The sequence below is a fragment of the Sardina pilchardus genome, chromosome 22 (assembly GCF_963854185.1).
Source record: "Sardina pilchardus chromosome 22, fSarPil1.1, whole genome shotgun sequence".
Classification (NCBI taxonomy): Eukaryota; Metazoa; Chordata; class Actinopteri; order Clupeiformes; family Clupeidae; genus Sardina; species Sardina pilchardus.
Window position 1 is genome coordinate 12,745,593 of NC_085015.1, and position 13,063 is coordinate 12,758,655.

The 13,063-nt window shown below is 40.0% G+C and overlaps 1 long non-coding RNA gene across 1 annotated transcript; it reads right to left on the reverse strand.

Annotated features, from left to right (window-relative positions):
- Window positions 1–2,108: 2,108 nt before the first annotated feature.
- Window positions 2,109–2,950, reverse strand: LOC134070243 (uncharacterized). The gene is made up of 3 exons (XR_009936908.1): window positions 2,451–2,950; window positions 2,227–2,317; window positions 2,109–2,136 (listed from the first exon to the last, which is right to left on the reverse strand). It is a non-coding gene; the product is annotated as an uncharacterized LOC134070243 (long non-coding RNA).
- Window positions 2,951–13,063: the final 10,113 nt, after the last annotated feature.

Here is a 13,063-nt window from a genome sequence, read left to right on the forward strand (position 1 = left end):
GGAAAGTATTTCCACATGATTAAATAACTTACTTTCAACATTAAGCAATATCTTTGGTCCAACTTAAGGTACTTTGGTTAGTTCAACTTTATTTGTTAGGGTCCATTAAACTTGTTTGCAAGGTTTGGAGCCCACATCATTTACTTAGGTTGGGTTAACACAATCTATTTAAGTTGATTTAACTTATTGAAAACTACTTCAAATTAAGTTGCACAAACCCAAGTAAATCAAGTTGGTTCAAATGAATTACTTCATGCTGAAAGAGAGCAATTGAATCACATGGAAATACTTTCCATGATTTAATTAACTCTGTTCAAAGTATTACATTTAAGTTAACACCAAAAGGGGTAAACATTATGCAATGACAGGCCTAAAAGATAAAACAAATAACAGACAAAGATGTTTTTTGATATACAAACTGTATTTCAAGCCTTATATTCACATTACGGTTTAAGTGCACAACATTCAACTTTTATATTGAAAGAGCCTAACATACAAAAAACCCATCACAATATTGTAAAGCTATATTGCATGTTAAGGGTTCAAGTGCACATTTAAATGCTCACTGAAGTGCATATCGTGTGTTTTCACATAACAGATACAATTAAACATTGTTTAGAAAGTAGAAACTGTAGCTGCTCATATAAGTAAACACAGTCCAAAAGCAAATGGTACGTTACGTAGCTCCTATGATCCAAACGTCCTCGGGGGGGGGGGATATGCCATCTGATGCCATATATGGTCTCTACCGTGTGACTACGAACACCTGGCTGTAACAAAACAAGAGATTTTTTTTTTAAGTACTCATTATCTGTTATACACTATATTGCCAAAAGTATTGGGTCACCTGCCTTGACCCCCACATGAACTTCAGTCACATCTTATTCTTAATCCATAGGGCTCAATATGACATAAGTCCACCCTTTGCAGCTATAACAGCTTCAACTCCTCTGGGAAGGCTTTCCACAAGGTTTAGGAGTGTTTATGGGACTTTTTGCCCATCCTTTCAGCATATTTGTGAAGTCATACACTGATGTTGGACGAGGAGACTGGCTCTCAGTCTCTGCTTTAATTCATCCCAAAGGTGTTCTATTGGGTTGAGGTCAGGACTCTGTGGAGGCCAGTCAAGTTCATCCACACCAAACTCTGTCATCCATGTCTGTATGGACCTTGCTTGGTGCACTGGTACACAGTCATGTTGGAACAGGAAGTGGTCATCCCCAAACTGTTCCACAAAGTTGGGAGCATGGAATTGTCTAAAATCTCTTGGTTAATGCTGAAGCATTCAGAGTTTTCACTGGAACTTAGAGGCCAAGCCCAGGATGGCCTGTTCCTGGATGACAGAGTTTGGTGTGGATGAACTTGACTGGCCTGCACTGAGTCCTGACCTCAACCCAACAGAACACCTTTGAGATGAATTAGAGCGCAGACTGAGAACCAGTCTCCTCATCCAACATCAGTGTGACCTCACATGCGCTTCTGGGAGAATGCTCAAAATTCTCTTCAACACACTCTTGTGGAAAGCCTTCCCAGAAGAGTTGAAGCTGTTATAGCTGCAAAGGGTGGACCGACATCATATTAAACCCTATGGATTAAGGATAGGATGTGACTGAAGTTCATATGGGGGTCAAGGCAGGTGACCCAATACTTTTAGCAATATAGTAATAAACACATTCTATACTATTAAAAGACATTCTGTACTATTAAAATTTGATTAGTAAAATAAATCAAATTAACTTGTGGAATACATACCATGTATTCCTTCACGACGCTCTAAGGGTCTTCATTCATATAGGCACAGTCCCTTGAGAGGAGAGCACATTCGTGGCAGACATCAATGCCAGAATCCTGTATATCAGAGAATAAAACAAACACACCTTGCAACAACCACACCATGGTACCTCATGCTGGCTATGGCAATTATTGATAGCACTTTTAATTTGCAAAAAATAAATGATCAAAACATTATCTCCCCATTGAAAGTACGAAGAATTTATCTGACCATGTTCCAAATCTCTAATGCCTGGTTGAACACTCATTTACAAGGTTATCATACCTCAGTCATAGGTATTAAATGCCTTCATCAGGTTTGCAGATGGAGCATCCATCCGGTGATCCCTTGAATTCCGCACACAGCTATGGAAAAAAAAAAAAGAACAACAAAAGTCATGTCATCAATTTTTAATTGTAGATTATGTAAAACAGAAAGGATTTTGCGTCACTTACCTCACGCACATTGAAAATGCTGGCCACCTCGTCTTAATTCAGCCATCATGGGTGCATCTCAGACTACTTCTTGATGTCGGTGGGCAAAAATCTGATCAACAACAACACCTGATCCTCATTATTCATTTTCTCCACCTCTGATAGGAGCACTATTTGTTTATTAACTTGCACTTTTCTTGACTTTTAGGCTAGGTAATGAAAAAGTTCAAATCACAAGAGTGCACCTTTAACTTGTGGTCACTGGTAGCCTGGCACGCCCTCCCAGTGACGTAACACCTTCGGCGTTGCTGTCGCTGGTCTGGTCAACTGCTAATCGGGAAGGATTTCTGAATTCCCGAAATCTGCGGAACTGCCCCCTTTGGTCGAGAACCAATCAACTTTGAGCAGCTCCAACGGCTCTGGGTAGAGGCATGTTCAAGGCAGAGGAAAGAGTGTTGTTATTGGTTTAAACTCGGCAAACCGCTTTCTGACATCGACCAGTAGCAAATCGAGGCACTTAAATGAGGCGGGTCAACCAGCGCTGGGAGAAACCGTGTTAGCACAGGCTCTTGGTCAGACTGAAGTCTCGCAGAGCCTTTCAAGTCGATGGCAATCAGGCTAGGTCACTGGTACAGCTCTACTTCAGATAGGTGCAGTTGGAGGAACACTTGCAGTCGGACAGCAGATCAGCATACCTTGGCAGTGACCTTGATGTAATGGAGAAAGATGAATTAAAATCTTGAAAACTGATATCTTGAATGATCTCATAATTAGACTCAACATAGAGAGGTGGATAGCCTTCATCCTAGCTTAATAGGACAGCCTCTAAACAAGAATGAATCTCAATCAGTGATACACATGGCTTGGGCGAGAAGCATTTTTAAGGTACCATTTTTCCACTCTTTATTGTGCTACAGCTTAATTTTCGCGGTCAAAAGACTTACTTTTAATTCCTCTTGTTAGCATCTATGTGCCCAACAATGCACTACATTGTTTGATACAATCAACAAGCAGAGACTCACATGTATCCACTTCAGCAATGTTAGTTAGTACATTGAACATTCCGAGGCTGCATCTATATTTTTATCAGGGGTTTACCTTCACTGAGGCGCACACACATCCACTCACACCCACACAACCAAACCAACCTTAGGTAAACCTAAAACCTTTCACACTTCTTGACTTGTCACCACGCCACCTCTAATTACGTTCCACTAACTTGTGAAAAAAATAAATAATTGCTACTCATGGATTCTCTCAAACACAACCAGAGAACTAAGCTTCAGAAAATGTCTAAAAAACACATTAGCATAGATACTGCTAGACTAGAGCAACATTTTTTGATAGCTAGCTGCTAACTTTAAAGCCGTTTGGTTTAGCTGTTGGTTGAAAAAAATATTTATCAACACCTAATAGAATACACACTGTATAAAAACTAAGAGTGGAATTCCCGTCTTATATAACATGAACACACATAATAACTACAGTTGATATAATTACCTTTTAGAGCTTAAAAAAGCAGACTCTTCACCAGCACAGCACAGCCAGGACATTCAAAAGATGCATCGGCATTTCTTCGTGTATTTCAGGTGTTGGCATCCAGCCCGATCGCACACTCACGCCATCTAATGGTCAGGAGCAGGCTAAACTACATTCTTATTTTTTAAATTGATTGTTTCATGTTATTCTAACTTAATTGAATCGATTAAAATCTATACAGTTGAACTAAAGGCAAATGTAACATGATTTATTTAAGTAAATGTTGTAACACAAAATTATTTAGTAGGAAATGCATGTTATACTTAAGTAAATGTTACAATCAGCTAATTTCCTTTTTTTGAGTGCAGGTAAATCAAATAATTAGTGCTATCACCTGTGTTACAGTAAGTGCACAGGTAGATAGAATATACTGTATGGCAGGACTTTTACTTTCTGAAACCAGGATGTACCCCTCTGGTAAGGTGCAGTGGAGTGGTTTTGTCAAAGCCCAGTGCCACAAATAGGCTCAGTGTCTACAGGGAAAGATGATCGGCCACTACAGGCTATGCTCTTTTGGGAGAGACCTTAGAAAGATCGGTTGCACTTGAAGGTATCTACATCAGAGTGACATGACACTGTCATGAACATGTCATAAACCTTATAAACAAGTCATAAACATTTATGATATAACACTTCTGTCATTACTACTAAGTGTCATTTGTTTTTTGTCATGACAAGTTAGGGTTATGGTTAGAGTTAGAGATAGGTGTTAGGGTTCATGTGACAGTGTCATGTCATTCGTATGTACCTTCAAGTAAAGTGTTAACAAAATATTTTTTTATTCCATTCCATTCTACATCTGATTGGCTAGTACTTGTTCCCAATAATTTAGGGGCTAGCCTGCAGACCAGACACATATTACCCTCTTTATCCAGTATGGGTATCAATATTAAACGACACTGACAAGTACTTTCTTTTAGATTGAAATAAAAACAATGTACAAGTTCAAATTCACAAGTTTAATTTGACCAGAGGTCCCTATATTCTCAACTGAAGTTGAATTCTTCTTCAAATGTCCTCTTTGTCATCTATACATACAGTAGCCTACATGTCTGTTACTAATTAATTACTTCAATGGTTACTTGTTGGCAGAAAAGCGTCTTAGGGTCATTCAAGGTCACAACATTGTACCCTCAGACCTTTCCTCTTGAGTTAAATGGAGAGTCAGAGGAGCTGTCTTTACTAGCTGAAATTGCCTGCAGGATGGTGAGAGCATTTGTCAATACAGTAACTGCAAGTGTTCAGTGACAGGGTGAGAGATTCTTTTGGAGAAATTGCCTATAACTCTGGGCCCTGACTGAACTCGATGAGAGTGTGGCTCAGAGACAAGTGTCCTTCTCTTTTTAAAATCGTGCTCGGTGTAAAAAACACAAACAATAAGGACTACGTATGAGAGACAGGGTAGTTTTTGTTTCCTGTATCGACATGTGTTTTTATGCTTCAAGCTGTGTGGAAAAGTACCAGTTGATCGAATACAGTCGTCTGCCAGTAGTCCAGTTGAGAGCGAGATTTATGAAGGATGCGTCGTTCTTCATTCTTTGAGTTGGCGGGGAGTGAGGAGGAGTTAGCCTGCTAACAATCTAACCCAGAGGCCAGGGAGGCACCGCAAATCCACACCTGGCTCTCCTACGCACCAGACACATGCAAATGGAAACTTTACTAGAGAAGGCACAACAGGTGGATGGTTTTTGTAGTCTCAGGAAGTTTTTCCCCCCAGGTGTTGTTGACAAAAGAAATACATGTAAATAGGTGCAGGTTCACCCCTGTGCTTTTGAGGATCGGGTCTCTTCAAAGTCTTGAGAGAGACGAAAGTAACATTACAGCCAGAACTGAGATCAGTACTCCTTCAAGTGTGAACAATTTTTTTTTCTCTCAGTAATGATGACATGTGCATGAGTGTACTTACAGGCTTACATCAACATGCAACATTATATGTCTACAACAGCCTTCCTCCCTTGAGATAGAGATAGATAGATAGATAAGATAGATAGATAAAGATTGATTGATAGATAGATAGATAGGCTAGATAGATAGATAGATAGATAGATAGATAGATGGATAGATAGAAAGATATATAGATAGATAGATAGATACTGTAGATAGATAGATAGATAGATAGATAGATAGATAGATAGATGGATAGATAGATAGATAGATGATAGATAGACAGATAGAAAGACAGATAGATAGATAGATGGATAGATACTTTATTGATCTCTAAGGGGAAATTCAAGTCTTTACTGGAGCAGGGGAGCAGCCGGGGAATATCACATGACTAGCGCAATTAGTGGGCCTAGCTACTGCTAGGCCTACTACTATTGGCTCAAAACAGCTCATTTCATTCATAACATTGTGTATACAGGGCTTCATGCTGAGTAGGGTGGTCGTTGAGGGCATCGCTCAAGGTAGAAAAGGCACAAAATGAGACTCTAATGGAATTAATGATGCAAAGTCATTCACAATCTTTCTACTGGTTCTATATCCTTTTCCTCTCTTCCTGGTTTTGTCTCCCAGGATTTCCTCTGAAAGGAATTTCAACATTGCCAGGAAGTATTTCTAAATCAACCCACTATAGCCTAAGACACTTCACAAGAAACCATTAGTGTGCCTTTACTTCCTCAGTGGTCCTACAGCACATGGGAAAGGATGCCTGATGAGTCAGATTCAAGCAAACTGTTTGAGTATTTAGGGGTGGCAGCTAACATGACCTGCCTGTCCACACCAAGAACTTTAACAATAAAAACAACTCTAATAACTATATAACAATATGAATGTCCTCAGTTACCACCAAAAAGGACTCTCTCTCTCTCTCTCTCTCTCTCTCTCTCTCTCTCTCTCTCTCTCTCTCTCTCTCTCTCATTAATATGATTTCTGAAATTCAGTGGATTTTGATTTGCTGTTAGGTCTCTATTGCTTCCAAACTTGCTCTGAAAGGGAACATATAATTGTTACATTATTTATTTGTTTGTCCTTTAAAAAGGGTCTTCAAATGAGGTTCTAAGTACAGGCTTTTTTAAAATCAAAAGTTGACAATATTGTTCTTTACGTCATTGTCATTATAGCAAGCTATGTGGTCATTGTCATTCTAATATAACAACACTTTTAGTTTTTACCATTATCGTTATAGATAGATATATAGATAGATAGATGGATGGATAGATGGATAGATAGATAGATAGATAGATAGATAGCTGGATGGATGGATAGACAGACAGACAGACAGACAGACAGACAGACAGATAGATAGATAGATAGATAGATAGATAGATAGATAGATAGATAGATAGATAGATAGATAGATACTTATAACATAAAGTATTATTGATCTCTATGGGGAAATTCAAGTCTCTACTGGAGCAGGGGAGCAGCCGGGGCTGATGTGGGTGAGCCTGCGCCAATATTAACAGGTTAGAGCAGCTACAGTACACTGTCTCCGTCTTGTGCTTACAACTGCGACCTAGCTAGAGAGTAGATGGGAATGTCTTTTTTTGCTAAGTGAGCAGTTCTGTACAGAGGTACATTGAAAAGACCTGGAGGTAATTAAGATTTTTGGTTTGTGAAAGACAGTAGGCTTAGTTTTCTGTGCTTTCTCTCATTATCTTCTTAAACCAGGGTTAACAAAATGACACGACTGCTTTCTGGTAACAACTAGTCAGCTATATGGTCTTCATTTCAGCCAATTAATGTTACTCATTGTGAATTTATGGCGATTATCAAAGCCAATCTCTGTGTAGAAATAATAGCAGCTCTCTTGCCTCCTGTGAGACATCGCTAGTGAGAATAGGTGGAACTGGACAGCTGAAGAAAAGCAACACAGCCATTCCAAAAGTGTGACGGAGGACACATATTTTCATTCCACCTTGTTTTTTTTTTTTGGAAATTTTTCCTAGAAAGAGATTCATAAGTCCAAGCGGTCATTTCCGGATCCATCCACTTCATTGGCACTTCATGAGAATGCACTGGTCACTTGTATCCCTGCTGTGTCCTCTTTGATTCTTACTAGGATGACTCTTCAAATGAGTCAGTCTCAAGTGGACTGTTAGCAGAATGTCAGATGTCTTAATGCAACAGTAGCTCTGTGGAAGGATAAGTGATTCATTATCTATTAGCTCAGGGTTGGGTAATATGCAAGCTTATAATGGAATCCAAAATCATAAATCATGTGTTCAGATTTGATCCACAGGAAGTGTCTCCTGAGGTCACATACTTGTGTTTTCCACCACTCTGTTCTGGGTCAATGGCTTGTGTTCATGCTATCAGTCATAGAACCAGAGATACTGTAATTATATGCTTCCGCTCCTTAAGCCTGGCTGACAACAAAAAAAATTCTCTGTTGGTTCAGTTTCTTTCAGTTCACTTTTGAGGGGGCATAAATTAAAGTTGGCATTTTAAACTCTTTACCAAATCCTTTCAGAAGTACAGCAAACACATTTCTCTCTCTCTCAAAATGCTGTTTCCTCAATTCCTCCATTCCAAAGAAAATACTATGGAATGGGAGGCGGGCTTGGTGGATCTGCCAGAGCAAATTCAAGTGTGCTCTCAGATTTATTTGACCTCCTTGCTAATAGAACCACAGCTCATTGTACCTACCTACTCAAAGACTTATTGTACCATACAACACTTCAAAATGCCACTGTACACAACTCTGAATCACGGTTGGAATCACTGTTTATAGATAATGCGCAGAGAAAGGGAAATTTTGTTGCCAAACTGAAAGTCCAGCAGACATGATGTCTGACCCATTAATCATCACCATCTTCCTCATTCCCAGCTGAGTCACAATGCCCTCAGATAGAGATGCTACAGCATGTGCACACCACTGATCTATAAAGAATACCTGGATAGACTATCTCATTGTTGCTGACCTATCAACAATGAAGCCAATGGAACTGTCCCGAGTGGTCCCATAATGGCGGCGTGGTGTTCCAATTCCATTGTTGCAGAACGGCAACATTCTTTTACTGTCTTTTACTGTCTATGCATTCCTATGGCAAGTGGTCCCATAATGGCCGCCGCCATGTAGGCTTCAGAATTTTGACGTAGATGCTCTATCCAGGTATTCTTTATAGATCAGTGGTGCACACACACAACTACCACTCCATGTTGGGATGATTTGGCAAAATGAAATTAAAAACAGAATACTGTGATGTTTTTATCAAGTAAGTCACACAAGGTTATAGAAAACCATCTCTGTCAAGAATACTGTGAGTTGTAAATCATGCAAACTCCATATTTAATGTAAGACGTTTTCTTTGTGGAAAATACATATTTTGGTCTTCATTTCAGCCCATTAATGTTTCTCATTGTGAATGTTTGGCTGTTATCAAAGGCAAACTCTGTGTAGAAAGATAATCACAGTTCTGTTGCAGGGCCGCCTCTGAGACATTGCCAGTGAGAATAGATAGAACCGGGCGGCAGCAGCAGCAGCAGCTGCAACGCAACACAGCCAAATGCAACACAAGTGTTTCCAGAAATGCACCCGGCGTACCACGAATGTGACGCAGGCCATGTATTCATTCAACCTCTGGGTTTCGTCAATTTTCCTATAAAGGCCATTTGTAATTTCAAGGGGCCATTTCCAAATACACCCAGGTCAGACACATTGCACTTCATGAGAATGCATTGGTCTCTTCTCTGTCTGATTTCTCCTCTTAAATTGTCTCTTTTAACTTCCTCTTAAAGGAGGAGTCTTGGGGTGTTTCTCAAAGTCAAGGATGGGTCCTTCCAAGCCACTTTTTCAAGGACGGTTATGTCATCAAATCTCGTCAAGCACTGTTCCAAAGTATAAGGATGCTTTAAAATTCTATCAAGTACTGACTCCTTGAGATATACAGTAGCTACAGATGTTTGCCACTGTGTTGATTAAAACGGTTCATTCATGAGAAACAGGCTTGTTTTTAATGTAGTGGCGTCTAAGGCCCTGAAGCATGGCCATCCAATATGATTTCCCAGTGCCTTATTCACAAACAAATTTTCTTTGGATTATCCGAATATTTTAATAATTATGTATTATAGATTATGAAAATATTTGCTTGCAATTTCTCAAGTCAAGATGGCGGGCTTTCATTGTGAAAGGGTTTTCACAGGTCATGGAATTTTCTGAAATATCAAGGAATTTTAATGCTCCAATTATTCCATTCCATGACATGACATTCATCATTTTTGTGCCAGTACAAATTCTAAAATTCATACAAATATGTTTCCATAATAGGCAATGGTGTTAACCAGGCTCTCAGCTTTTCCATTCCTGATTGCCTGAGAGGTTGGTTGTGGTTAGCCATACTTTGTTTATTCAGTACCCATCTATTCATTTCCTGCTCTAAAAAAAGGTCAGACCCTTGCAGTATTGTACCGTTCATTATAGTACTGTAGGTCATGGAAATTCAAGTTTGTTTGTCAGGGAAAAGTCACAGAAATTTACCTTTGACATATGTGAGATCCCTAGACTGGGTAAACCCAGCCCGATCTTTCTGAAGCTGGACATTTCCACCTTTTCAGACACACACACAAACAGACAGACAGACAGACAGACAGACAGACAGACAGACAGACAGACAGACAGACAAACGCAGACAAATCGAATGGTCATGGGGGATGGCCAGCATCTGTAGACCATATAGTAAAACAAAACAGCTGGACCGCTTCAGTTCAAACCTTAAAAAGGTTAGACACACATCAACAGTATTCCAAAAATAGACACAATACACACCAAAATAGAAAGTAGGACAAGTTTGCTGAAGAAATCAGGAAAGCTCAGACAGACCATTGGCTGAGGGGTGAATGCACTCTGGATGATAAGGGCAAGTGCTCTGATCTTGGTGGGATGATAAATTATCATCAAAAGGGTTAACCGTACTTCCGTTGCAGTAGTTGAGATTACATAAACCAGTGCAACGGAAGTATAACCTTTTTTATTTCCAGCATCATATCTTACTGTATCTTATTACCGGCTATACACACCTATAATTTAGATCACACGCTGACTCAAGAAAGTCACTCACGGTCATCATTCATCAACATTAATTACTTTTTATTTTTTTGTTTTTGTAAAGGGGTTATGATCCTTGGCTGAGGGGTAAATGCACTCTGGGATTAAAAGGCTAAGGAGAGAATGTGCCTTTTGATGTGGCCTGATGACTATTTTGAGTGCTCAGGAATGCTGCAGGAAGTTTTGCCCTTAAATAGTTACGAATCGTTCTGGATGCCAGTTTCTGTAACTGACGTGTCCATTCAGAGATTATTTATCAGGCTAGTATGATAATTCCCCATGCATCTTGTATTTTAAAAGGATACTTCAACCAAAGAATCCACTGATGTGGAGCAGCGGTGACATCATTGACTGATAATCGATCAGCCTGTGTTTGATTACCATCTTTATGTGTCCATGTCGCTTTGGATAAAGCCATGCAGAATACTTATCATTCACTTATCACTTATCCTGATGAGCCTGCCATACAATAGCCTACCATTAGCAGTCAACATTTCACCATATGTGTTCTGTCCTTCAGGTTCTTTAGATAGTATCTAATAGATACACACTTCTATACAGACTTTTATTTTGACGTTAAAAAAGAATTGGGTAGCTACAAATGAATTAGATGCAGTGCACTGGCTGATGACCAGACAGAGGGTACTAGAACTGCTACACCTCATTCTCCAGCAGACGCGTCGCTTGTATGCTATGTATTGTGTCTTTGTCTGTCAGGGTCTGGATTTTCCAGGCTATCGTGAGACCAGGTTGCTATTATTAAGTAATAATAAGACAAGAAGAAGAACCCCCTGAAGAGTTTTTTAAGAGTGTACAATTTTTTTTAAGAGTGTACACATTTGTTATTCATCAGGAGTGGGAGAGCCCACCCAAACAGACAGGCTGGTAAAAAGACAGACAGATTATAATCTTCCCACCCAAACAGGCTGATAAAAACACAGACAGAGAGTGCTGTAATGAAAATGGACACCGTGCCAACACCACATACGAGTCCATAAACCCACGGCAGAGGTGTAAAAATCCAGCTTCAGAAAGAAAAAGTCATGTTTTGGTTCTACTGTACCTGTGCACTTAACACAGGTGATTTCATTAATTAACTCATCTATCTGGCTGGGGTGCCCATTAGAAACAACTGCACTCATAAAGTCAAGTCAGCCCAATACTGTATGACATCACCCAAAAATGGATTGGTGGTTTTCTGTATTTTCCCTGGGACAGGCAACCAAAAACAAGGACTGTCCCCTGAAACCGTGGAAATAGGTTATTGGTCACCCTGGTCTGGTCATCCTATCCCAAAGGCACTGACCTTCTCATGTATAAGGCACTGTAGGATACATAGACCTCAGTCAGAGAAGCAGACTCGTTTCATTTTTGTTTAACACACGGAACACCTATATCACATATAATAGTCATCATATCAGTGGCTACATTGGAGCATTGCTCATGCCAATACTGTAAGTCATTCCGTAAGGGGATGCACTCAGCGAAGGTGTTTAGTTTCGCAAAAGAGCAGTTTCCGAATTTGTGAATGAACGCTTGTTAAGCTCACCTCATCAAGACTTTTATTCAATCCATCATTGCCTGAAGAAAAAATGCTATAACAGGAAACTTCTATGCTTTGCCTGTTATTCTCACTTGTCACTTTCTCTCTGCCGGAAATTCTAATGACTGTAGCTGCACGAAAGGCTCTCGGTGAGCTTGTTTGTTTCCTGTGGAACCAGGTGTGTTTGAACCAGCCGCTATTCAAAGATGTAATTAATGCCTACACAGCCTTATGTATGGTGACGTGCTGATTCACTAGGTGCAACACCCAACCGGGTCTGTGTGACACACGCACACACACACACACACACACACACACACACACACACACACACACACTACTTTGTAAATACATGGTACTGTAGGTGATCAAGCTTGCTGCATGCATGACCTGACTTCACCCCCTGTTCTTTGACGGCTTTGAGGAACACCAGTCACTGCATACAAAGCAAACAACCTTCACAATTTTATTTCCTTTACTTTTGTGCCCCCTCAAAGGGAATTTTGGCCCAGCCATGAGCATTCAATCCTGAACTGAAACTCGACCCCCAGCGGAAGTGAAAGAGCTTAACCTGCTTTGTATTAGTTCTGGAAAGTAGCCTCAAATTACAGTAGTTCAGTGACGGCCGAAATATGAAACCAGTCTGTATTGGATTTAGTGCCATCGAGGCGTTAATCCCTGAACTGTAGTTTCACACATGTGTTGATGATGACGAAGTTTCACACCCATCAAACATAATAAACAACTGGGTGTAAGGCAGGAAGCCAGCAGACTATGTGAAACTGGAC